Source organism: Panulirus ornatus, chromosome 3 (genome assembly GCF_036320965.1).
Source record: "Panulirus ornatus isolate Po-2019 chromosome 3, ASM3632096v1, whole genome shotgun sequence".
In the NCBI taxonomy this organism is placed as follows: domain Eukaryota; kingdom Metazoa; phylum Arthropoda; class Malacostraca; order Decapoda; family Palinuridae; genus Panulirus; species Panulirus ornatus.
Genome location: NC_092226.1, coordinates 38,177,600 through 38,196,137, shown reverse-complemented (window position 1 = coordinate 38,196,137; position 18,538 = coordinate 38,177,600).

Sequence of the window (18,538 nt, the reverse complement as noted above, 5' to 3'; positions counted from 1 at the left end):
GGAGAGTGTGATGATGGAGCTGGTCAGGAAGTTGTAGGAGAGTGTTATGATGGAGCTGCTCTGGAAGGTTGTAGGAGAGTGTTATGATGGAGCTGCTCTGGAAGGTTGTAGGAGAGTGTTATGATGGAGCTGCTCTGGAAGGTTGTAGGAGAGTGTGATGATGGAGCTGGTCAGGAAGTTGTAGGAGAGTGTGATGATGGAGCTGGTCGGAAGGTTGTAGGGTTGTGTGATGATGGAGCTGGTCAGGAAGTTGTAGGAGAGTGTGATGAGGGAGCTGGTCGGGAAGATTGTAGGAGAGTGTGATGATGGAGCTGGTCAGGAAGTTGTAGGAGAGTGTGATGATGGAGCTGGTCAGGAAGGTTGTAGGGTTGTGTGATGATGGAGCTGGTCGGAAGGTTGTAGGGGAGTGTGATGATGGAGCTGGTCGGGAAGATTGTAGGAGAGTGTGATGATGGAGCTGGTCGGAAGGTTGTAGGGTTGTGTGATGATGGAGCTGGTCGGGAAGGTTGTAGGGGAGTGTGATGATGGAGCTGGTCGGGAAGGTTGTAGGAGAGTGTTATGATGGAGCTGCTCTGGAAGGTTGTAGGAGAGTGTGATGAGGGAGCTGGTCGGGAAGGTTGTAGGAGAGTGTTATGATGGAGCTGCTCTGGAAGGTTGTAGGAGAGTGTTATGATGGAGCTGCTCTGGAAGGTTGTAGGAGAGTGTGATGAGGGAGCTGGTCGGGAAGGTTGTAGGAGAGTGTTATGATGGAGCTGCTCTGGAAGGTTGTAGGAGAGTGTTATGATGGAGCTGCTCTGGAAGGTTGTAGGAGAGTGTTATGATGGAGCTGCTCTGGAAGGTTGTAGGAGAGTGTTATGATGGAGCTGCTCTGGAAGGTTGTAGGAGAGTGTGATGAGGGAGCTGGTCGGGAAGGTTGTAGGGTTGTGTGATGATGGAGCTGGTCGGGAAGGTTGTAGGGGAGTGTGATGATGGAGCTGGTCAGGAAGTTGTAGGAGAGTGTTATGATGGAGCTGCTCTGGAAGGTTGTAGGAGAGTGTGATGAGGGAGCTGGTCGGGAAGGTTGTAGGGGAGTGTGATGATGGAGCTGGTCAGGAAGTTGTAGGAGAGTGTTATGATGGAGCTGCTCTGGAAGGTTGTAGGAGAGTGTTATGATGGAGCTGCTCTGGAAGGTTGTAGGAGAGTGTTATGATGGAGCTGCTCTGGAAGGTTGTAGGAGAGTGTGATGAGGGAGCTGGTCGGGAAGGTTGTAGGGTTGTGTGATGATGGAGCTGGTCGGGAAGATTGTAGGAGAGTGTGATGATGGAGCTGGTCAGGAAGTTGTAGGAGAGTGTGATGATGGAGCTGGTCGGAAGGTTGTAGGGTTGTGTGATGATGGAGCTGGTCAGGAAGTTGTAGGAGAGTGTGATGAGGGAGCTGGTCGGGAAGGTTGTAGGAGAGTTTGATGATGGAGCTGGTCGGAAGGTTGTAGGGTTGTGTGATGATGGAGCTGGTCGGAAGGTTGTAGGGTTGTGTGATGATGGAGCTGGTCAGGAAGGTTGTAGGGGAGTGTGATGATGGAGCTGGTCGGAAGGTTGTAGGGGAGTGTGATGATGGAGCTGGTCGGGAAGGTTGTAGGGTTGTGTGATGATGGAGCTGGTCGGAAGGTTGTAGGGTTGTGTGATGATGGAGCTGGTCAGGAAGTTGTAGGAGAGTGTTATGATGGAGCTGCTCTTCACTTACACAGACAAAGAAATCCTTCCCGTGAATGATACGAACAAAAACTAGGCTGGACAGCTGAGAGGGTTAGCTCTGCCAGCCAGGCATTCATCTCGTGGGAGCGAAAGTCTATCATTACTTACTGTTGATACTTTGCATAGACATTTCCACTTTCCTTTCCCATGATAAGCGTTGTGGCTCAAGTATCGACGCGCCTGATAGATGTAGCTGTCTATTGTGCACTGAGGATCTGAAATTACTGTGTCAATGCATTATAAGCAAGGATTTAGGAGAGGAAGACTTATAAATAGAGCTATGAGTTCACAAGAGACACGAATTATAAATAGAACGATGAGTTCACAAGAGACACGAATTAGATTACGTAGTACGGAATGAAAAGCTATTTTATCCCCACAGCCATAGCCACAACTGTGGAAAGGGACACACACACACACACACACACACACACACACACACACACACACACACACACACACACATGCGGGAACTGCATCTGTTCAGAGTTGTTAGCTTTTTCAGGGACTCCTTTGGCTGCTGGGCACAGGTATGGAAATGGTCGTGGCACAACCGTGTCTTCTTCATACAAGAAGACCATCTTGGGATCAAGATTATCCCTCCTGGTATTGATCATCCATCTTATACGTCCTTAAGAAACGGGGACCTACCCTGAGTGATGGGTGCATGGTAGAAGTATGGATAACACACGAAGAAATATTTCAGCATGATTCTGGTCAGCTGGAAGACACCCCTCAACCGTTTTCTTCTCTTATTTTGATCCGGTTTTCCAACCTGTCCAGGAACCAAAATATCTGATCATTGATGAATAGTCAGACTCGACTTTCTTCTTCCTTAACTGGGAATGAGAAGAAAGACAATTCTGAATTCTCTTTCCATGATTTTGTGTAATTTACGACGGAATAATTATGCTTGGACTCCGGGGGCCCAACTTGCTTTCCAAGTACCCGCCTTTGCCGCTAGGTGCAGCATTCTGCTGGCGCGTTACTGAAATCCAGTTGGAAAATCGACTGAATGTCATTTCCGTTGGTTTCTTTTCTTATTCTTCCTCTTTGTGGTATGATGTCTGGCCAGCAAGTTCGTCACGCCAGCTGCTGTGTGACGTGGTTCTCCTTCTGTTGTCTTAAATGATCCTAATAGACAGAGGCACACGTGGCGGGAAATCTTACGTTGAGAGCGTCACAACAACGCGTCCAGTGAAATACTTTCACTTGTTTCATCTTGTTTGATGATGTGTTGTTGTGATGTGGGTGACCATAAACTTCTTCCTCGTCAAGTGTGGTTCATGTGTAGTGAGGTGACCCCCTGGGACTGAGGTACAGAGGGAAAGTCTCCACACTGCTGGCGGCAGAGCTCCTGGATAATCTTGACCTCTGCTCTGACACACCTTCGACCCGCCAAGGGGCAGCTCCCAGAGCAAAAAGCATTCCGGTGGAGGAACCCACTTGAGTAGTGAGTGGTCTAGGTAGGGAGTCCACTCCTTAGTGAGCTGTAGTGAGCTGTTTAGGTGGGAGCTTCCTTTCTAGTGAGTTTTTTTTTAGGGTGGTCACCTACTAAGTTGTGAGCTCTCTCAGTTGGAAGCCTTCTGAGCCGTGGGCTGTCTCAGATTGGAAGGTGCTGGGTTGTAAGGTTGTGAGGGGTCCTCGTGTGTGGGTAGGTGAGGGCAGTGGCACGGGGAGCGGCTATGCTGTCTGAGCTGACGGGTATTGATGCAGCCCCTGAGGCCAGACCGTACGTGTCAGTGGACTGTGCCTGTGTTGGCCGGGTCATCCGGCTGTTGCTAAGGTGTTGTGCCTCCCAGATGGCACTTTCCAGGTGGCTCTAGCCGTGCTGCTGGCTGTGGCACCTCTCCTTCGGCTGGCACTGGATCCAGTGAAAACGGGATGCTGTAGGTTACCGTATTTCTATACGCTTTTATTGCTTATATTATGGGTTAGCGAAGTAAAGTGAGAATACGTCACAAGTCTTGATATTTGTCACCCAGAGATAACCAAGGACATAGTTTGTCTTAGAGTGTGTGAAGAGGTTGATTCAGGGAGAGAAGCTAAGTCTTGAATGATCCAATTGCATATACGGGCGTGTAGGCGTGTACGAGCAGGGTGATGGGCGGGAGGGACGACGGGCGTTTTGGTGTGTGGGCGCCGACCAATCAGGGGTGATATCCGATACTGGCCCCGCCACCCACAGGCCCAGCACCCTCCACCCCTCACTCCCCTGCCTCCCTCCCTCTCTCTCTCTCTCTCTCTCTCTCTCTCTCTCTCTCTCTCTCTCTCTCTCTCTCTCTCTCTCTGACCACGGTTGTCTGTTTACTTTCTTTTATTTCTGTCTTGCGAGTTTTCCTTTTTCTTTCTGTGTTTACCCTTGTGTATACCCATCGTATTTACATCTTGTCTCACCACTTTCATGCTTACAAACTTGAGAACTTCCGTTTTGCTACATCAGTTACATTACCAGGAATGTTCTTGGAATGTCTGATATAAAAAATCTGTTATTGTAAGTCGACAGTGAGCTTCACGTGATTGTCAAGTTTTCGAAAGTGACCTGACCCACACCCTCCAAAAATACTTTTGAACGAAGTACTGGCAAAAAAGGAGACGACTATTTGTTTTGTATGGGTTGTGGGTGATCGTGCTGAGTCCACGGGTCTACCACTGGCCTTACATTACCAGAGGCTTGTCGCAAGTGACGCCACGTAAGACACAAAGACTGTCTTTGTCTTGGTTCCTCTAGTCAGTCTTGACACCCGTGATAAGGTCTTAGCGGGAGGGGGTAAGGTTCTAAGGCGGGTCAACGCCCCCTCCAGGAACGGGTCAGGAAAGCAGAACTGGTTTGTGTCAGCTGCTTCTGCACTGTTGCTTGTGTTCACTTGAGAAGGTAAACTGTCCTCCTCTCTCGTGGATGATGATGATCCAGGTGTCGACCTGCCCACATACTGACCTCCAGCAGGTGTAATCCTTGATGTAAATTACAGGTATTGACCCTCCACATGCTAACCATCCTGGTGGAGTTATCTCAGGTGGTTGGTCTTCAGATACTGACCTGAGGGTAATTTTTTTCCCTTTCTGGGAGGGTGTTTTGACATGCAAGTGCTGGCGCTTCGTCACCTGATACCAGGAAATGTGATCGTTTGTGTAGTGACCTGAGGGTGTTGACAGATATTAAGATCGTTAGAGTTTTGACCTCGGCAGACAACAGATACTCAGTGTGGCATGAAATAGGAAATTAGCTATTCAATATTGTCGTTTGATATAATGGGCGCGACTTTGTGCCTCGGCGAGTGATGGCGGGGTTGATACATAGACGATGTTCAGCGGGTTTGTTTCATTGTGCTGGTTGGTGTTCCCACAGCTGTGTGTGTGTGAGAGAGAGAGAGAGAGAGAGAGAGAGAGAGAGAGAGAGAGAGAGAGAGAGAGAGAGAGAGAGAGACGAGTTGGGGTGGGGGAGTAGTGGGAGAATATAAGTGAGAGAAAATGGGAAGAGAGATTGAGGTATTACGAGAGAGTGGGTGTATGATTGTAGGGTGAGATGCCTGTGTAGTACGAGACTTGATGAGAGAGAAGAGGATAAGTAGGATGGCACGAGTGATGTAAGTAAGGACACACTTGAGGAAAGATCTCCGCTTACCTCATCCCCCATGTTGGGGGCTCTCCTCTTAACTCCAGCAGTTCGATCCACGACCTGGTTTCCCCAAGAGAAGGGCCGACGATGTGCCAGACTGTTTGTTGGATTCTTCAGCTCTCGTTCTTGCATAAGCCTCGCAGGCTGGTCGGTCTGGCACGAGCAGGAGGAGTTAATGTTTATTGTTTGAAGAAGTTCAGGTGATTGCATTTGACGTTGCTGGTAGTTAGTTGACCCAAGCTGGGTTATGGTGTGAATGAAGGATATTTTTGGTCGGGTATTCATTCTACCTTCAATAAATTCATATTGATAATGACTGTAATGGCTGAAAGGATAAGTGAATACTGCTTTTCGTGTGTGATCATTGGATTATGTAATTCTGAAATCGCTTACGTTTTCTTGCTGAAGGAATGTCCCGGTCTCCGCTGCTGGTATTTGTAGGTGAGGTCTGTGGGCCTCTCTGCTGGCCGGTGCAGATGTCGTGTGGGCAGGAGAACAGGATTACAGCAGCGGGAGCCAACAGCAGCTGGTCCCTCATGACCATGAGCACAGCGGAACACTTGACGTGTTGAAGCATCTGTGGTATTGTCTTGTTTTGCCCACCGACCGGAGGCTCTGTAGGGTTTAAAAGCAGCATCTCTCCTCATGCGCCAGTCAACCTTCCGCGGGTTATCTTTTACACGCAGTGTTAAACGGTGTTTGATGGGTGGTGCTTGTCTGGCCTAGCCAACACCTCCTGTGTCTACCGTATCACTCCTGTGAGTTGATGGTGCAACAGAGGGCGGAGGTGAGCCTACCAACCAACCAACCAACCAACCACTGTCATCTGTCATATATAACTCCACCTGATCTCCTTTGTTGTTATTTAAAGATTTGTACGTTAACAGTACCTCAGTAGTAGATCAGGTGAACTTTGACCAGTCGTCTTGCGTGAGATGATAGGGGGAAGCAGCCAGCTTTTTTATAAAGTAGATGATGGGGCAGATTATCTTGCTCCTTGATAAGTAAGACGATAGGAGCAAACTAGCCAGTTCCTTGATGAATTAGATGATAGGGAGCAAACCAGCCAGCTCATTGATAAACTAGATGATAGGGAGCAAGGTAGCCAATTCCTTGATAAACTAGATGATAGGAAGCAGAGTAGCCACTTCCTAGCTCCTGCATGAATACTATATCCGTCATATATCTCGGAGTAGCCACACTGTGCATTTTACTCGTATCGTTAAATGCAGTAAGCAACAGATTTGGCAAGACCGTCACCTAGATGGCCAGTGGTGTCTGAGAAGCGATCACAGATAACGTTTGATGTCTTACAGGACACGATACAAACGCTTAGATAATCTCGATCGTATGATTTATGTTACAAGAGTAATTCGTGGGAAGGAAAAACAAAAATGATAGTGGGAAGAGCGAGGAACAGGACTCAGTATCTCGTCGCCCGTGACAGGTGGAGAGCGTGGGTCATGCAGCACCACAGCCTTCCTCCTTAGATGGTAAAGATTCCAACCCGTTGTGTTCAGGTTGATGCTCTCTGATTTTGGTGCCGGTCTCTCGCTAGCTGTTGTACTTCCATGTTGTAGCTGTTGTACTTCCATGTTGTAGCTGTTGTACTTCCATGTTGTAGCTGTTGTACTTCCATGTTGTAGCTGTTGTACGTCCATGTTGTAGCTATTGTACTTCCATATTGTAGCTGTTGTACTTCCATGTTGTAGCTGTTGTACTTCCATGTTGTAGCTGTTGTACTTCCACGTTGTAGCTGTTGTATTTCCATGTTTTAGCTGTTGTACTTCCATATTGTAGCTGTTGTACTTCCATGTTGTAGCTGTTGTACTTCGTGAATTGATAGGTGTCCGTAAGGTGAGTCGCACTAGCACACTTGCATCTTGTGTACAGGCAGTTGCAACTCTTCGTTATTAAGTATACGACACGTGTCACAGTAATTGATATTCATGTACCAGAGTTGACCTGACTGGGAGACCTGTCGTGTGCGTCACATAGCTGGCTGTTCTATGTCGTCCTCCTCAGCGTGTGATTGGTGGTGGTGACCAGTTATTGAGAGGTCACTCGAAGCTCTTACAACGACTCGAGAAAGCCCTCCAGACTGTGACGGTCTGGGCAGTGGTTGGTGCGGGAGCTTGAGGGCTGTGGCTGCAGACGACTTTGATGACCAGGGTATTAACGATGACAGTCTGGTTCAACGCTGGGCTCCGGGGTTAGAGAAGAGCCCATAGTAGAAGGAGGTCCTATGTGACTCTTAAGATGTCAGCATTGTCACATTTTTCCTGTTGCCGTAAGCCTTTTGGTAGTGACGAATTACCTGTCTAGCTCTGAGAAGGGGTATAGTACCAAACACTAAGTGAAATCGCTATCATGGTTCTTTATTGCAGACTTACTATGTCACGTGACATGTATGAAACTCTGCCCAGGTATTACGAAAGGAAAATGAAGGAACCAGGGCAAATGAAGCTATCGCAGGAAACCACGGAAAGATCTGTGGGGCGTGGTTGGTGCACAGGGAAGCTCAGGTTTTAGTGCATTACACATGACAGCTAGAGAGTGGATGAGGCTATTTTTTTTTTCTTGCGTTACCTCACTGACACGGGAAATGATGAATCTATCCATGTATTTCATATATATATATATATATATATATATATATATATATATATATATATATATATATATATATATATATATATTAACGAGGTAGCGCCAAGAAAAGACGAAAAGAGGCCGCATTTGCTGACATCCGTTCTCTAGCTGTCATGTGCTGTACACCGAAACCACAGTCCCCTAGCTACAGCCAGGTCCCACAGACCTTTCTTCGGTTTCCCTCGGCAGCTTCACATGACCTGGTTTGGTCCAATGACGGCATATTGACCCCTGTATACCACTTCGTTCCAGTTCGCTCTATCACGCGCCTACCTTTCACCTCTCCTGCATGTTCAAGTCCCGATCACTTAAAATCTTTTTTACATCATCCAGTTTGGTCTCTGCTTTTCGTCTCCTCTACCTCTGACACATGTATCCTCCTTGTCAACCTCTACTCAGACATTCTATCAGTATTCCAAGCAATTTCAGTATACCATCTTCAGCTCTCTCAACTACGCTCATATTGCCACACTTCTTATTACCCTTTTATTACTTAATCAAACCTCCTCGCTCTATATATATATATATATATATATATATATATATATATATATATATACATATATATAGAGAGAGAGAGAGAGAGAGAGAGAGAGAGAGAGAGAGAGAGAGAGAGAGAGAGAGAGATGATGTAAAAGTTTATGATAAAGAGATGAGCAGGATGTGCAGAAATATTTTTTATTCATGGAGAGGATGAGTGTAGTGAGGATGAACATAACGGAAGTAAAGGGAATTATAAGGGTAACACCGAAGAGGAGGTAGAGGGATGAATTAAAAGAGGCCTTGAGTGTTTGGGGCTTGAACATGCAGGAGGGTCAAAGCGCGCATGGGATAGAGTGAGTTTGTGTACTGGGGGCTGCGTGCAGTCCATGGCCAGAAAGAGAGCGTATGAATTGGTCAGAGGGAACTACTGAAAGGTATTTTAGGGCTTGGTTGTAGATATGTAGCTCTGGTTTCGCTGCATTATACACGATAGCGAGAGTGAATGTGGCCGATCGTCGTCTGTTTCTGGTGTCCCAGGAAACTGCGAACCATTATGAAAAAAAGGAAAAAATATAGATATACAAAGAAAATAACAAACCGTTAGAGCTGTTTGTATACCAGCGGGAAGAAAGTGATTATGTATCATATAATAATCTTATTTATCTTGATTACAGACTTTATCAAATGATTATTTTTAGTCGTAGATATATCTTGAGTCATTATCATCGAGTATGAGTCATGCACGGAGAGTTGGAACAGCGCACTGCAGAAGGATGTGACCTACTGTGTGTATGTAGACTGGCAGCTGTTGACGACGCTGGTGTGGGGTTGTACAGATCTCGACTGTTTATGAGACATCTTAGAAAGCGAGAAAAGTTTTAGGCTTACAGAGGCTCGATGTTCTCTCCCTAGAGCGCATGCCTAGCAGGAGGTGGGGAGAGTATGTTGGAGGTTAGAGTTCACTCTTCCCCTGAATATACCTAACGATGGGGTGAAATTTGCTACAGGTTGGTGTTAACTTTACCCTGAGTATATTTAACGGTGTTGGTTTAACTCCCTCCGTAACATAGTGAGACGGAGGGTGAGGAGTATGTTGAAGGTTGGGGTTAATTCTCCCGAGAACATATCTAGCGGGGAGGGAGGAGTATGTTGGAGGTTGGAGTTCACTCTCCCCAGAGCATGCTTAACGGGGGAGTTGGATGTTGGTGGTTGAAGTTAACTCATACCTAGTTAGAGGGGGAAGGGAGGAATGTGTTAGCATATAAAGATATCTCTTGTTTACGGTGTGTAGTTGACGCCATCATGTGATATATGATAACAGAATTTTAAACAGAATGAACAGTTAGGTATTTACAATGTTACATTGTGATATGTATCAGACTACTCTCTGTGTAGATCGATTTTTCAACTCTGTTTCAATGTTACAAAGTTTGAGTGGAGGATCCGGATCACGGACGCTGTTTATGGTGGCTTTATGATGGGAGAAGAACGTATATGGCACAGCGTTATATTGTAACAGGTAAGCTGGGTGAGCCAGATAAGCTCAGTGTTGGCTGCCCTCGCCCCAGTCACAGGCATCCTCCTCACACCCTTTCCTTCTGGACCTGAACGACATAGTACCTAGGAACTGTTGGCAGAGCCCTTGGTGGTGGGCAGACGGTGGGTGTGGGCATTGGTGAATACTGGAAGCACGAGCCTTAGAAAGGTCGATGGGCCTTGTGGCAGCCATGGCATGAGGAGTGTTTCGAGAGGCTTGGCTTGCGGGCCAGAACTCCCTCCTGGGTTCACCTCACTACACAGGAGGAGCATGAGGGAGGTGGGGATAGTTTTTCCGAAAGCGCAGGAGGGGTCCTAGACGCCGGCCACACCTCACCCGTGTTTATTACTGGTAGACGGCAACACCTGGTGAGCTGGGTGATGATTCTGTCTCTCCACCCGGCAGAGCTTGTATGAACCAGGGTGTTGCGGCAACACTTGGAGAGCTGGGTGTTGGTGCTGTGTCTCCCTCACCCTGTAGAGCTTGTATGGACCTGAGTGTAGCGAGCCCAGTGTAGAAGGTGTAACAGCAAGCAGGTGTGATGCGACAGGTGTAGAGAAATGTAGGCCTATACAATGTAGCTAGTCTTCTAGCTCAACAGGAGGCCTCGTTTTCAGAAGGTATGGATCTCGTAAATGCCATCGTGGTATTTAGGACCAAGGACATTGGTCTGGGCTTATCTGCTTGTGCCGTAGGACTAGTGCATAGGTCCTACACCGGTAAGGTATCAACTCAGCGCCATATAGGGATGAGAAGAGTCGGGAAGGGCTAGTAGTTTGATAGGGGAAGCATGTTAATGGTGGGTAGCGGATTGGCAGCGCCAGAAGTAGTAGAGGTTAGTGGCGGAGTGGTTGTGTTCAAGGTGTGGATTGGAGTGGGATGGAGAGGGAGGGTTCAGGCTACTCACCTCTTCACGGGTATATGAACAGGGAGGCTTAGTTGTCAACGCTGTCAGGTCTTACATTTGGTCGATGTGATGTTAGTAAGACTGGTCCTGGAGGTTTTGTCCAAGCTGCCAGATGATGTGTGGCAAGAACCGGTGTCAGGATGTGGATGGTGAAAATATGTAATTATCTCTGTCTGATGAGAGTAAAGTGATAATCTACAATGATGATAATAATGATAGTGATAATAGTAATGATAATGATAATGATAATAATAATGATAATGATGATAATGATAATAATAGTAATAATAATGATAGTTACGATGACATTGATGAATTAATGGTTAAATGAAAGTGGAGTTCTTTGATGACCATTAGAGAGAAAGAGGATACGTGTAGTGAAAGACTGACTTCAAGTGCCTGGAAGAGACCATCATGCTGACCTGACACTGTCCACACCAGCTGTCACCATTCACACAGACAGAGGTACACTCGCGGACAAAAGTCCTGGGACACGCCTGGCTGAAGCCGTAACGAACTTCGTGTCTCGGCAGGCGGAGACCGAGGGCTCGGCACGGTTCCAACCACTGAAGATTTTCCTGCCATTCCTTATATAATGGGGAGAGCAGAAGAAACCCCGCCGAAAATTATGATACACAGAATGACAGTAACGTAGAAAACTTGCAAATGAGGTCATTGTCTTGAAAGAAGATCTCAAAGTCAAGGCAGTACCTCTGACAATTAGGTTTCAAAATTCATTAATATCGTCATCTCCTCAGTCCACAATTATTATACAACCCTGATAGGCGAGGCTATCCTTAGAGATAACAGCCATCAGTACATGCATTCGGGAAAGTCTCACGTCAAAGTGGTATAGACGGCGAGAAAATTGGAGAATGGTTGGACGTAACAAGTGGTGTGCTGCAGGGGTCGGTTTTGGTACCGGTTCTCTTATTCATATAGAGCAATGGCATTTATAATGGGCTTCGTTGTACAGTATCAAAAGTTACAGACAGTTGTAAGTTAGTAAATAATCTACAACAGAAATTGAACGGATATATGTAAATGATAGACTGGGCTCACAAGTGGCTGAAGAATTTTAGTATCGATATATGCAAAGTTTTACAAATCGGTCCTAAAATTGAGAAGGCAAGCTACAATAACAAATTCTTTTGAGCTACAAAAGATTATTAAGGAAAGAGAAATAAATGTAAGTCTTGGACGACCTAAATCGAAGTATGCAGTGAACAGAGATAATAATAATGATGATGATAGAAAAAATAACATAATCCTGAGACTCATGGTATTCAAATATAAGTCTTAAAGAAACTAACCCTCACCTTTTGTAGTTTACTAGTGCGTCCCCACCTTGAATCGCCGTATTTGGTAAAAGAAAACAGATTGGAGAGAGTACAGCTGCGTAACTAACCTGATGATTCCCAGACAACGAAGCAGATCCTATGGCAGCTGACTAGACGACCTAAATTCATTGAGCTTAGAGATTAGAAGATTAAAAAGTGATTTAATACTGGAAGCTGTTTAAAGCTATATTTGTCTGGTTTCGCTGTTTCAGACAAGATAAAGTACTTTCTCGTCAATAGGATTGATTTGCCAGTTAGCATTATCCAGATTGTGCCGTAGATACGGTTGAAAATAAGGTTGATACATACTTTGCGTCAAGTCCACGACAGACGTTATTTGCGCCTCCTTATTACATATAAGGCTTAGAGGTACATCACCGTCAGTCGTGTGTTTGCTTTCCTGTTCGTACCCTACTAATCTCTGTTCCTAATCTCTTCCGCTGGCACAGTCATCCTCGAGAGGACCCAGTGGTATGTTGCTGTATGTGTTCCATTGTATGTATGAGCATGTGAGCAGTACAGCCACGTACAGATGTGCTCAGCGTTAACAGCAAGGCTGGCTAGAGCATACGTTGTGTCTAATGTTACTCCACAACAGCCCACACAGTTCCCCCCCTCCCTCCCATGTCCCTGATATATTAGTAGGACAGACGTCATAGGTCCGTCGGGTCCACGTTTCTCACCACCTTAGTGATGAGGAGGAGGGGAAGTGGCGCTTCATGTGGGACTTTGTTGTCCTTAGGTCTTAGAGACGTGGCGTCTAGTTTTCGTCTCGCTCGCGATGACGTCTTTCAATAAAAGGTAGTTAACGTCAATTTAGCACTTGTTTTGCCGTGAGGGGGGCACAGTAAACACCACTTTAGCTCTTGTTTCGGGAAGGCTAGCGGAGCGTGGCAGTTATCCGTGACGTCACGAGCAGCTGGCGAACTGTTGTGGTGACCTGATATGTTAATGAGGATTGTTACCCCTTCCATCTCCTCCCTGTCGTGCAGGCTTCACTTTAGGGGAAACTGAACAATACTTGTCTGAGTATCAGTATCAGTCCCAGTTTGAACTTCAACCCGGCTCTCTAGGTTTAATGGTTTCATTGCCTTACTGGTTTAACTTGGTTTCATTGCCTTACCGGTTTAACTTCCTTCAGATGCAATAAATTTAACCAGTTATTATTGTGTCATTAATATAACCGGTTATGATTGTGCTACGGACACCAGCGATATTGCTTTTCCATTTGCGTTGCACAGCAGGGCCGCCAGTGCGGCCGCTCTTGCCGGCCGCCGAGATGGCCATGAGCGGCTAGCAGGATGGTCGACTGTCCCTGGCGGGATATGGAAGATATGAACAACGTAGCTGGATATAACCAGGCTTACCCAGCCTCACCAAACGTAGCTTACACGGTGTTGGCAAGCTCGAGGGTCGCATGATGACTTTGTGGCCGTTAATGGCAGTTCGAAGGTACGGCGTTGTGATCTCTCTTTCTTTCTGTACACCGCTAAGCTTTAGGACTGTACCTTCATATTCCCTCTCCTGACAGCTCCGTTTAGCCTTTTTATGAAGGCAGACTTTCCAGTCCATCACTTTAGTTTAAGAATTTAATTTTCCTATCGTTTACCATTTTGTTTAGTGTCTGGCCTCGATAATGACTTCTGCTTGTGAGTAGAATCTGTGTTGAAAAGGAACTTCAGGTAAATTTCGACTAGCAGTGATCATAAAGTTTTGAACTAGAGCCAAAGTGTTTCAAATTCCATACATTAGAGAACCATCGACAAAACGCATCAAAAATTGTTTGTCGTAACCTAAAGTAGATGAAAAGGATTTGATTTGTATATAGTTTCACATATGATCGCTTTCACCATCTTCTGACTCCGGCTAAGTTGACTAATCCTGCCACCAAATTCTACTGACGTATTTTCTGCATATGTTTACAAGAATACGTGACACGCGAGCATTCACAGTGTCGCTAGAAGTGTTGTGTGCTGGCAAAGTAGAACACTGCCGGTGGCATCCTTACTGGGCTGTTATGCCGGGAAACATTAAACACTTGGTCTCAGACTGAGCTGCTGCGGGAGATGAAAACTCCCGAAAATAACGCAAATTATATAACCATATGACTGAGAAAAGGAATTTTCAAATTGGTGGGTGCACCTATATATATATATATATATATATATATATATATATATATATATATACAAACCTTTGCCAACTTGGCACGGGCAAAAGCATTCCCTGGTCGTGACCATCTCGGGAGTAACGTACAATAATAGATAATGCAGGAAAAATTTATCTGGGATCCTCAGATGTTTGTAGACCTCAAAGGTGGGAAGGCTATATGAAGAGGGAAGAGAATTCCACAGCTTCGCTGTACGAGGAAAGAAGGTATCACAACGGTCAGTTTTCGTGTGGTTGGTTTCCACAAGTAAGCTATGGGAAGCAGCAGCCAGGCGGATGCGGCGGGTTGAGGTCTTAGAGCAGTGGCCGAAATGTTACTTGTAAAGCAGGGAGAGGTAAGTAGCATGAATGCCGATGGATGAGGGATGGTTGAAGAGAAGTGTTAGCAGGAGAAATGATAAAGCGAAAGTTGTCTGACTTCACTCTGGCGTACAGAAAGACGGGAGAGGAACCATCCCAGATATATGAGTTGTAGCCTACGTCATACTGGGCCGAATGAGGTAGCTGTAGATATGGAATAGCAGTTCTCAAGAAAGGGCCCTGTGCAGTATCTGCAGAACTCCCTCGTGTCCAGAAGCAGATTGTATGGGCACCAGAGGGAGGCGTTGCGGGCTGGATTGATCTGATTTTTGCCGCTGGAGCAGCAGAGGATGAGCGGACGGACCTCAGGAGGCGTGTGGCGATCTGGCCTCCCCTGCGGCACCTGTAACTCCTAGGCTTGGTGGAGACACCTAGCAGACCGGTTGATCTGTCAGAGTCTGTGAGAGTAATGGATGTCATGTAATCAGGCTCGTATTGTGAGCTGGGGATCAAGATGTAATCAGATGTGCAAGGAGTGATAGCAGTGATGTATTGACCTGTTGTATACAATTATCGAAGTGGTTGTGTTAAAGGTTTTCAGTTTGTATTATTGATATGGCATGAGATTCGTATTTTTCTGTGATTCTGTGTGTGACTTTTATGTTTTGCTTTATTTACAGGTGAGTGGGAGAAGAACTTGGTCCTCTTGAGGTAAGTATGCATAAAGGCAGCCTAGGCGGGCAAGCAAGCGAAAGAGCTATAAGGAAAACTTGTGGTGGATGAAGTGATGAGGTAAGTTAACATAACGGTTTGTCCATGAAGGCAGTTTGGTGCAACACGGTTGTGCCCGTAGTGTTGGGCAGGTAAGCAGGACGACTGGGTATTGGTTGAGGGCTAGCCAGCAGGTGATATAAGCAGTGAGAGTAAGAAATGAGGTGAAGCATGGAGCAAGGGTTAGTAGGCAGTCGTTATAAGCAAACAGACGAAAGAGAGTAGAGGTGTGACAAGGTCATGTGCCTACAAACTGTGCCAGACCAGCCGTGAAGTAGTGGCTACGTAGGCCTACAGGCCACGCCCTCCAGTAACCTTGCTGAGCCTCAGCCTGCCAAACTCTGTACCGTACCTGATGTTCACCTATTTTGATACAATTATACATTCTTTTCTTCCAGTGTTTGTGACATCTTACCAAGCCATAGTACATGGATGTAAATAAAGTACGGTCATTAATCAGACTAGGAGGAGGAACATGTCAGCTTGGTCCCCGAACGAACGGAGGGGGTTGAAAAATCTGTGATACCGTGCCATCATCAGGTGTATTTAAGTTAGGGAAGCAGTGAGCGAGCCTGGCCAGCAGGAAAAGAAAGCAGTGGGTACAGCAGGCTTGCAGGAATTGTGCGCATGAAGGGGGCAGGCAATTAGTAAGACTAATCATTGAGTGTGATTAGGTAAAGTAACGAAAGTCGTTAGGGTGAACGTAGCCAGAGGAACGTGATTGGGCAGAAAACGTGGGCAAGGGAACGTGCATGATGCATAGTAGGCAGGTACGGTGGCCGGTGTGTGAACAAGGGAACGTGCATGATGCATAGTAGGCAGGTACGGTGGCCGGTGTGTGAACAAGGGAACGTGCATGATGCATAGTAGGCAGGTACGGTGGCCGGTGTGTGGACAAGGCGACGTGCATGATGCAGATTTAAGCGGGTATAGAAAATCGTTGGATCTTGAGGAGCTGAGCTTACTGCGTCAGCCGGAAGACTTCGCATTTATCGAGCACCAGACTAGGCTGCCGGTAGCACGGGCTAGGCTAGTTAGGTTATCACTACACTTCCCGGCCCACATACCCTGGCTTGGACAAGACTTTGCAACCACTGAAGAGACTTGGGTGTATAGAGTTGTACAGGTGTGTGGGCGCGTGTGCCGACGTGGGCGTGGCGGAGTGCACAGTTAGTGGGGAGGGGTAGCAATCTCGGAGCAGTGTGGGCAGGCAAGACCTGGAGGGACATTGTCAGGCTACGCAGCCTTGGCCAGGAATGTTGGAGTCGGGCCAACTGGACCCCTGGCCTTACACTATTATTTGGTGTTCCAAACATGCAAATACTTTCTTTTTAGTAGGCATAATGTGTGTGTGCCATGAGGAATATGCTGTCATTTCATGCGAATAACTTGCATTCATGCTCTGTGATGAAGTTTGTGGCCCCCGTCCCTCAAGGTATTATTTGCTTCTGTCATGCAAGCTAATTACGTGCCCCAGCCTGCCATGCAGAATTTGTAATCACGTCACGCAAGAGTTTTCGACTTCCTTCCACGCCTAATTATCTTGATTCATCGAAGCAAAATAATTGAACTCCTCTTCCCCCTACAGTTAATTTTTTGTTGTATCTCAAGATATTTGTCATTATCTTTACAAGATCTGTTGCTCTACCTCAAACCTTTTTGAAATAGTTTCGTTTGTGGCAGAAAAATATGTTATTATCATTCCTTTTAAGTTATTTTATTTCAAAATGTTTCAATATTCTGTAATTTAAGATAATTTCTGGAATTCAGAGTAATTTTTCCCCTGCCTCAAAATATGTGACTTCGCAATTTCTCCTTGAGAAATTTATTTAATGCTTTTTGATCACTTTTCACTTTCAGAATACATTTAACTCGTAAATACATTTCCAGTTATTTAGATTTTCCTCTTAGTAAAATTTCAAAATATTTTACTCTTCCTTTCAAAACATTGTTGCATCTGTCTTTCCTCGTAATTATCATCGTTGTAGAAATATTGTTCTACTCGCTGTGCAATATTTTATTTAATCGTGGCAAACATTTTGCTTCCCTGCTATTCAGAATGTCATACTTCACTGTGTCAAAAGATATTTTGTCGCCTTTCCTTTTGAAATAGTTTACTTTCGTAATGTTTCAAAGTATTTTGTCATACTTTGAACAGTTTTTTTTCTAAACCATCTAGGGTATTTTGTTTCTCTCCGTTTTGAAATGTTTTTTTATATTTTTGATTTTGGTTCCAACGCTGGCGAGTTTATTGTGCATTTCCAACCTGTTTTGTGGACGGTGGCGGAATAGATGATCCTGGGTGCATAAAAGGATTGGGCCTCAAGGTCTGCATCGTATAACAAATCATATGATAGCTGAAGTTTGCAGGAACTGGGCAACAATGAATCATGTAACAAGGTATATTATAAATGAATTATAATTCATGGGCAAAGTTGGGATAATTCTCCAGTATCTGTGGTAAGATATTGTTTTGGGTGAAATGCATGACCATATTTTGTAAAGGTTGTTAGGAATTATCCAAGAGTTCTCATGGGACTTTTTTTTGTAATGTTTGTGTTGTGCTTACTACACAATCGCCCCCCAGGAATGCTAAAGGAACTTTCAAATTGTTTTTTGAAAATATTCACATCGACCATCTATATGGGAGACATGAGTTGATTTTTATGGCGCGGTGAACAGTTCAGCTTGGAGAATATAGCCTAGTAACTGATCCCAGCTCCCTATTGTAGTTAGGAACCATCAGTATTTGTTATGAAAGTGCAGAGAGATTTTATTTAGTGGTAATTTGTTGATATGACTAAAGGGCGACTCCATGTTCCACTCAGAGCCACAGCTCACGTTGCAACCTGAGCAGATACTTTGGGGCAAAGGAAGGAGCAGCGATGCCAAAGGGATTGATTTCCCCTGGGACAGAATAGGGCAGCTCCTGTCTCACATGGTAAAGTTCGTGGATACTGTACGTTCTGAACCCAGTGGCAGTTTGAGTAATCCACTGAGAGACGAATGTCTTCGTTTGGAGAGCATGAA